The sequence below is a fragment of the Cupressus sempervirens genome, chromosome 2 (assembly GCF_028749045.1).
Source record: "Cupressus sempervirens isolate cs-2001-9-10 chromosome 2, ASM2874904v1, whole genome shotgun sequence".
NCBI classification, from domain to species: domain Eukaryota; kingdom Viridiplantae; phylum Streptophyta; class Pinopsida; order Cupressales; family Cupressaceae; genus Cupressus; species Cupressus sempervirens.
Genome location: NC_143119.1, coordinates 187470188 through 187478478, shown reverse-complemented (window position 1 = coordinate 187478478; position 8291 = coordinate 187470188). Strand labels below are relative to the sequence as shown.

Sequence of the window (8291 nt, the reverse complement as noted above, 5' to 3'; positions counted from 1 at the left end):
GCATGCGTGTACCTCACATAGTCGTGTCACCCCCTAGAGGGCGTCTGTATTTTTGGTATATTCAGAGGACTCAATAGTATACGTTGAACGAGAACCCTTATGGCAGGGGACAAGCACATATACCACCTTCAAACATCCAGTAGCATGCCTATGGTGAGTTCTATAAGAGAGATTCTTTCCCCTCCTTGCACAAAGATTATACCTCCTTTCGGAGGTGAACCGGGTGGCTTCTAACTACAAGGTTTTAAATTGGCTTCTATTCGTATTTATTCCTAGTGGCTCCACAAGGCAAGTTGAGACCAGCAACCCACACCAGCATCTGAAAGTGCACACTAGTTGCTTAACAAGCCAAGGGCCGATGCTGACCAATGCACAAATAGAGCTTCCACTTGATATGCGATATCAGGAATCAAGGGGAAGAAATTAATCTAGCTTTGGAGTCTTTTTCTCTACACAGCACCTTGATTACAGTGAGTTGGAATCTCTGGCAAAAGGAGTGTGCTCACTTGGGTCATTTCCAGAGGTTGGATCACTTCAACAGGCCCTCTAAAGGATTGACATGAACTAGTGGTTTGGATTTAAAGGTCTGAGTTTTTGATTTCCCTCAAGGGGAAAGAGCATTATCCTCTACCTTATTTCCTCGCCCAAACATGCAAAACAAGTTAATTATTGACTTGGCTTAATCAATCCAAACTCATTCTTCCTTAAAGAGTTTGATCCCCTTAAAGGAAATCATTATCTTATCATAGAAGAGAATAAGCATTGGAGAACCACCAAGCTACTTGCCTTCTTCATAATGTCATCTTTCAAAAGCGTCTAGGTTTTTGATTCACCCTTGGTCATGACCTCCAAGTGTTGAAGAGCATAATCCCCTATTCTTTCGTCTTGCACCCTAGGAAGTTCACAAGCCCCTAATTAGACTAGTTTGAAAAAAAAAAAAAAGTAGACACACTATTTTGTGGGTTTTTAATTTGATCTTTGATAAGCATATCTTCTAGAATTGTCCTGCGAGCAAACTATTAATCCATGTTTAAGTGGGTTTTAGAAGGAATCTTCAGCAAATGTCTTGCAAACAATAGTTAGGCTGTAGCAAAAACCAGAGAATAGATTAAGACAAGCACGTTAGTAAAATTGGATAATCTGAAGATTGAAAAATACTCAGAAATTAAAGCTGCTATTACAAGATCTCGTGTGAGATCTCTGACAGAGATGCGAGAAATTATTTTTAGGCTTGCGTGAAATTCTATTACAGCCCACGCAAAGAAAATAGGTGCCACACAAAATTTCACATGCTCGGACACTTTCTCGTGCAACACGCAAAGAATCTTCGCATGAAGATTCAGAATCCTCACTCAAAAATGAACAGTCTCGCGCGAAGATTCAGAACTTGTACAAAATCGTACGGACAGAGAACATGAAAATGATTTTAAAAATGTAGAATAAGACTAGAGAATTTGATTTTCTCGGCCCCACAGTGGGCGCCAAAAATGTACCTGTAAAATGTGGACCTGTGAACCTCACAGACACTTCAACACTGTCATTATACATGGAATCATCCTAGAATGAACATGAGATTATTCACCCAATATTAGCCCTACGAGTCGGCCTGTTACCTTCTATCTAAAGGGATTTTTCCTATTAATATCCTCAAAATTGAGGTGCAGGCAACCAAATCATCTAAGAACGAAGGATTTGAATGCAATTAAGCTACATGAATGTGCAAATTTACTTTAAACGTATAATGTAAACTAGCTTAGGAACTTGTAAAAGAAACTATACTAAATGCATACATTTTAAATGCTAAATGAAATTAAGTTAAATGATGAAAATATGTGAGAATGTATTGAACTAAGTGAGTGCAAAATGCGACAAAAATTCGATAGCATGAAAATTCAACCTCTGTAATGAGGAAATGAAGGTCTCTTAAATAGACTTTCCTAGAATCTATCAACAGTTAGGATCAACTTTGATGAATAGTCAGGATTAGATAGAAGATTTAGTCAAAATGGAAACTTCCTTAAGAAAGGTGAGTTAATTGAGCTTTTCATGAGTGTGAGAGTAAGTTAACTGGATTAATTCCAATTCAAGAGATAGCACACTCAGAGTTTCCATTTTAGAACTGAAGAGAAGATTTTGAAGAATATTTAATTTAATAAAATGAGATATGCTCCCATAAATACATTTTCTATTTAATTAAATAATTCCATTTAATTGATTAGAGACACTTTTCTATTTAATTAAATAACTTCATTTAATTAATTAGGAATGACTTCCTATTTAATTAAATAACTTTTCTTAATTAATTAGAAATAGCTTTCCATTTAATTAAATAATTGTTTAACTAATTAGAAATAGGCGTATTTATTAAATTAAATTAAATTAATTCCTTAGTACATTAGCCTTAGGATATAATTTAATTTAATTAAAGTGTAAATATTTTAAATTAAATTAAATTGTAATCAGTAGGTTTAATGTGACTAATATGAGTCAATACTTTAGGAATTAAATAAAGAGTATGATGAATGTAGATTTAGGTTTTATGCATTTGACAATTAAGTCAAGTAGCGAGTAGCAGAATAAGAATTTCCTAGTGACATAGGACTTTAGAATCAATCAGAAATAGACCAGAATTGGTGATCATGGCAATAAGCCAATTTTGGGGTATTACACTACCTAAGTTGATCAACACTATTACTTTATGCTTCTTTAAGAAACCCACTACCTTGAGAGTTTGTGGTCACTGAAACTTGAAAGTGAATGACAAGAAATGATTGGTTGATAATCATGTGATTCCTCACCTAGCTCCCTATCCTCCTCTGATATGGGCTCATCCTCTTCTTCCTCTCTTGGACCTTCAATATAGAACAATTTATTTTCACTACATTTATGTCCTCGACTATATTTTCTATCACAATTGAACCACAACCCTTTTTCTCTTTTCTCCTCAATTTGTTGTGGAGTCAACCTAGTAGGTTGAGGAAGATAAGGTGTTGAATATCCTTTGTCTCTTTTCATATTAGCCCCTTTCTTTCTAGAAATCAAGAACTTCTCCTCTAACCTGTGTGCCAATATAAAAGACTCATTTACTGAACTGGGACAAAACATGCATACATCATGTTGAATGTGATCCTTAAGACCACCCAAGAATAAATCATTCAAGTTCTCCTCTGTAATTGTATCCACTCTTAAGGATAGATTTTGAAATTTTTGAATATAATATTTAACTAATCTCATTTTTTGAAGCTTAGCGAGTTGGCTAAAGAAGTTTTCTATCACACTATTGCTATATTGTGCTTGGAGTTCTTCTATAAAAATTGACCATGATATAGTGACAACCTTTTTCCTCCTATGAGTACAAATCCAACAATACCAAATGAATTTATTTGGTTCTAGATATAAGAAAGCCATCATAACCTATTTTCCATATGAGATTTGATGTATTTCAAAAAAAAACTCCATTTGATTTATCCATGTTAGAGGATCCTTGCCATCAAATTTGTACATATCCACCTTTGGAAATAAATTCCTAGATCCCATAGGATTAATAAAATTTGTGTCAGTATTAGTTAACATGAAGGTTTCACCTTGATGTTTTCAAATCTCCTTCCTTGTTTCATTCATATAGGTGCTTAACATGCTTCATATATCTGATATATCTCCTCGTAGGTCACACATATCCTTCTTAACCTCTTCCTTGAACTTACTGAGTTCCTCATTGGGCTTACTATCCTCTGTTGCTTCTCAATCTTGATCAGAGGATTTCCTTGGTGTGGTAGAATTCCTTTTGCTTCTTGTTGGTGGCCCTATCATGAAGAAAACCAATATTTTTAAAATAAATCACACAAATGAAATAAAAATTCTTTGATTTATTTAATTTTTACTATAACTTACTTGGGCCAAGAAATCCTTACTCAAAAAAATTCCCAAAAAGAAATTAGCAAATTTTCTGCCTTGAGAGAGAATATCTTTCTTATTTTTGTTTTTCAATTTCTCCAAGCTTTGAATTTAGGCTCCTCTACTATATATTGAAAAACCTAATACAAGTTATACTCCAATTCGACAGGATGTGAGAGATATGAAGATCTCAAAAAAATGTGTAGAAATAGTAATTCTGGAATAATTTTCTCCAATTCCTCTAAATTTTGGACTATAGCTTCTTTAATATTTTCTTCAAAAACCTTATAAAAATATTTGAAAAAATTGCTAAAATCTAAAAGTTATGCTCTTCACAAAATTGGCCCAATGTTGAGAAAAAAATCTTGTCTCTAGGGTGCCAAGATCATGCTCTAATACCACTTGTAATGAAATAACTAGCTCAATAGAATAAATAATATGAAATATTATATAAATATTTGATAATAGCTAAGATTAATAGGCCACTTTGAGGGCGCAATCCTCCAAATATCTCCAATAAGAACAGACTTCACAATATGATGATGAAATAGGACTCACAACCTCCTATATATACCTAACTATGCTTAGGTTGAATCGACACAACCCTTCATAACACCTAGGCTGACCTACCTACCTAAATTATAATATAATAATGATAACATGACTTAATTAAGGATTAAGATAGCCACAAGTTGACTATTTATAACCCTATATACAATAATATTATGGGCGTAGCATTCTTATTTTGGCTCAAGGCATTAATAGTTGTGATTGTGCAAATGAAGGAAATTAGTTAGTATAAATTTTTGGCACAACATCATAAGGGTTCAGTTAGATGGTCAAAGATAAGCTCCAAAGGTGCAAGGAGTTAGTGCTGAGTTAAAAAAATTTGTTAAGTGCATCATCGTAGGCAATATAAATCAACCATGGGTTACAGGAGTGAAGTTGCAAATGCTTTTAATTGTGTCATCCTAGGGTCTAATTTTAGTTAAGGTTTTTAGGTTACGAAGTGGTGAAGTCAATTAAGTTGGAAGCTATCACATGCTTGCATACGGCTGAAGTAACATCTTAAATTAATATTTGAAGCTCTGAAAGTAAGATGAAGATTAAACAAAGCATTGATTGTGCCTTTGCAAGTCAGGATAAAAAGGGAACAAGTTAATTTGCAAGCATGTGAATAGGTTATGTGTGGTGGTTAAAGTTGATGTTGCAACCTTGTACAATTCCAAGTGATGTTAATGTCTTGAGCTATGAAGCCACGATTAATAATGAAGTGCATGTTCACAAGCTTTCCTAAACAACTAGAAAACTAAGTTGCAAAGGTGTGAGGTAAAAGAAATGTTAAGTTAGCTAGCTGAATGTATTGTCTCACGGTTAAGTTGAATACTTGGTTTTAGAGTAGCAAAGGAATGATAGAGTGAAATTTAAAAGCATCACATATTCACAAGCATAAAATGTTTTGAGGGCTAGGTTGTGGAAAGGGTGCAAAGTGTTAGAAGTTAAAGGCTTGTCGCAAGGTTGCAGCGATCACAAAGGTATGATTAAATGTAGCTAGAAAACCATGATTGAATGAGAAACAAAGGGTTTGCAATATTGCAAGCCATGTTGTAGCAAAGAAATATTTTGGTGTGAAGTGGTAAAATGGTCTTGTTCACAACTATCACACTTGTAAGTTTTAAAACATAAAATAACTTTTTCAACAACAAAATTTGATTTGGATGAAGATGGGATGAGCTGGATGTACGAAACTCTAAAAAGGAATAGATTTGAACTATTTTTTGAAGATTGATAAGTTTTCAAGTGTTCCACCCTTAAATACCAATTAAATCTATGCTCTCATCATAGAAGTTGATAAAGCCCAAAAGGAAATTGGTTGTTATTACTATTTTCTCAATTGTCTGAATTTTTCTGAGAAATTTCAAAGCGTAGAAGTGATCTTTGAGTGATTTCTATTCAAATAACATACAAACTCAGTGAAAATACTTTTGGAAATGGCCCAAAGAGAAGGAGAATTGATTGCATAGGCAGTACTTTAAGTGCCAAATATACCACCAAGGGCTCTTAGCACATTGATAGAAGAATGGATACACATTTTTCCTAGTTCCACAAATGCTCAGAATGCCATGACCTTGAATTCAAAGATCCACATGCAATGTGCAAAGATGCAATTGTCCTTGATAGAAATAGGTATGAATTATTTTGGTTTTTCTACAAAAATAGGGTAAAACAAGTTCCAATTTGCAACACTTGGATAAGACATTTGGGAAATTTGATAATGCCAAAAGTATTTGTGGACGTAGATTTGGTCAAGGCATTAATCAAATATTATAGTCATGTTAGTAAGTCATTTTTCACTAAAAGGATAAAAGTGTTTTTCTAGAATTGGATAAGGATACATTCATAGTGGCATTTGATTTGGGTGGACCTATGTCTTTTCCCATTGCTATTAAAGAATCGAATGAAAACTTTAAAAAATGTAAGAGTTTTTATATGGGTAAAAATGTGACCAGACACATTCCCAAGGTGAAGAAGGATGTAGGAGAGATTCCAAAGAATAGGAACATCGAGGAAATCATGCCCTTGGATTTCTTTCAAAGGTACTTTCAAAATATTATATTTGGGATTGACAAAGCCCTACGTATAGATGGAACCATGAATGCTTCAAGGGCATACTCTGTCATGGCTTTGAATATTCAAGACCCAAATAACTATGTTGGATATGATTTTGTAGAATACATCATTAAGAGTATTCACAAAGAAATCGCTACCACCCAACAAGGAGAATTTCAAGTTCCCTCACTACTCTCTAATCATGCACCTTATCTTATCAAAGAGTGTTGGCATATTTAATGATAGCTTCTTTGAGTCAACACAAGAGTAGGGAGAGAGGTTGCCAGTGTAAAGATGGACATGGGTATGGAAAATGTATTATGCATATTCAAATGTTATCTCTTTCTATAATGATTTTGTTTATCCATTTTTGAAAATGATAGGATGTATAATTGAGAAAGTTCCTAGAAATGTTAGGAAAGTTGTTAGACTTAAATGGTGCTTTGGTGCTAGAAAACAATTGACTCATGATTGGGGTATTGTTTTCTTATTTGAAGAATATACTATTATAAGGATTTTTGGATGTCCTCAGCTACCCCACTTTTTTCCTAAATATGTTCCTAAGATTTTAGAGTTGATAGAGTTATTTTGGTAGTTGATTTCTTTGAGTAGGGAAAAATGTCAAGAAGGGAACATTTCTATGCAGATGTACTAAGGTAGGGGATTTAGAAATTGGCAAGAATACCATTGACCAGATTAATTTCTTTTTTCAAAATTATAAGATGCCAATTGGGCCAGCGAGAACCTATGACCCCTGTAATGTAGTAAGGCATGCCTTGAAGAATATGAGAGGATATAATCTGCCCCCTACAAAGCCTATGTGGGTTATTGCTGATGTGTTGAGTGAGGATGTTTGTAGGGAAAGAATGATTAAATGTAGAGATATTGTTGGTTATGAATAGGAAATCAAAAAGCTAGACATATCTTTTAAAGGGTTTTATCCAAATGAGGAATATTGGGCCAAATTAGATAAATGTGTAGATAATTTTGATGAGTTGGTGTCTCAAGTCCCAGAGGAAATCAAAAAGAAGATTGACCTAGACTACTCTGATGATGAATACATAGTGGAGGTATCTAATGAAGAAGATCAATCTGAAGATGATCAACCCAAATAAGATGTTCTTGAGAGTTTTGCATGGGTAGAGTAGAGATATAAGAAGAAAAAAATGGTAGAAATACTAGATAATGCTCAACAAAAGGCTCTCCAAATATTGCCAAGGGGAAGCAAAGATTTTGATGATGTTAGGAGAAGATTCTTAATATCCCATGCATCTGAAGATGAGTAGAGAACAAAAAGACTACAATTAGAGGAACAAATGATTGATGATAAAATCATTAAGGCGAAGGGGTTTATGAATGATGAAAATCTTATCAAGTCAAATGAATTCAAAATATTCCTTTTTAAAATTTAAAAAAAATGAATTAAAATTTCAGATGGAGCCCGGATATTCAAATGAAGAAATTGTTGGATTGATACAAATGTTGCAGGAGTATAACCCTACCAGTGAAACCATCATTGTTGAAGAGACTAGAGATCTAGTTAGGAGTGGAATGATTATCTTCCCAGCACGGGATCTAAGCTCTTCTTTTCTACTAGATCAAATAAGAAGATGAGAAATTAGTTTCTTTTGAGGATGAAAATTAGTATGGGGAGAAGATGGGATCAGGGTTCAATGTGGATGCCCAAACAATGGCCATTTGGAGTTTAGCTTTAGAGGATGATAAGCCCACTCTCATAGAAATCAAAGAGTCCCTTGCAAGAAATGTTATATTTTGTCATGTGCAAT

General features: G+C 34.0%; 1 pseudogene; it reads right to left on the bottom strand.

Moving 5' to 3' along the window:
• Nucleotides 1-1079: 1079 nt before the first annotated feature.
• LOC149571703 (uncharacterized protein At3g49055-like) overlaps nt 1080-8291 on the bottom strand; it is a 46203-nt pseudogene continuing 38991 nt past the window's right edge.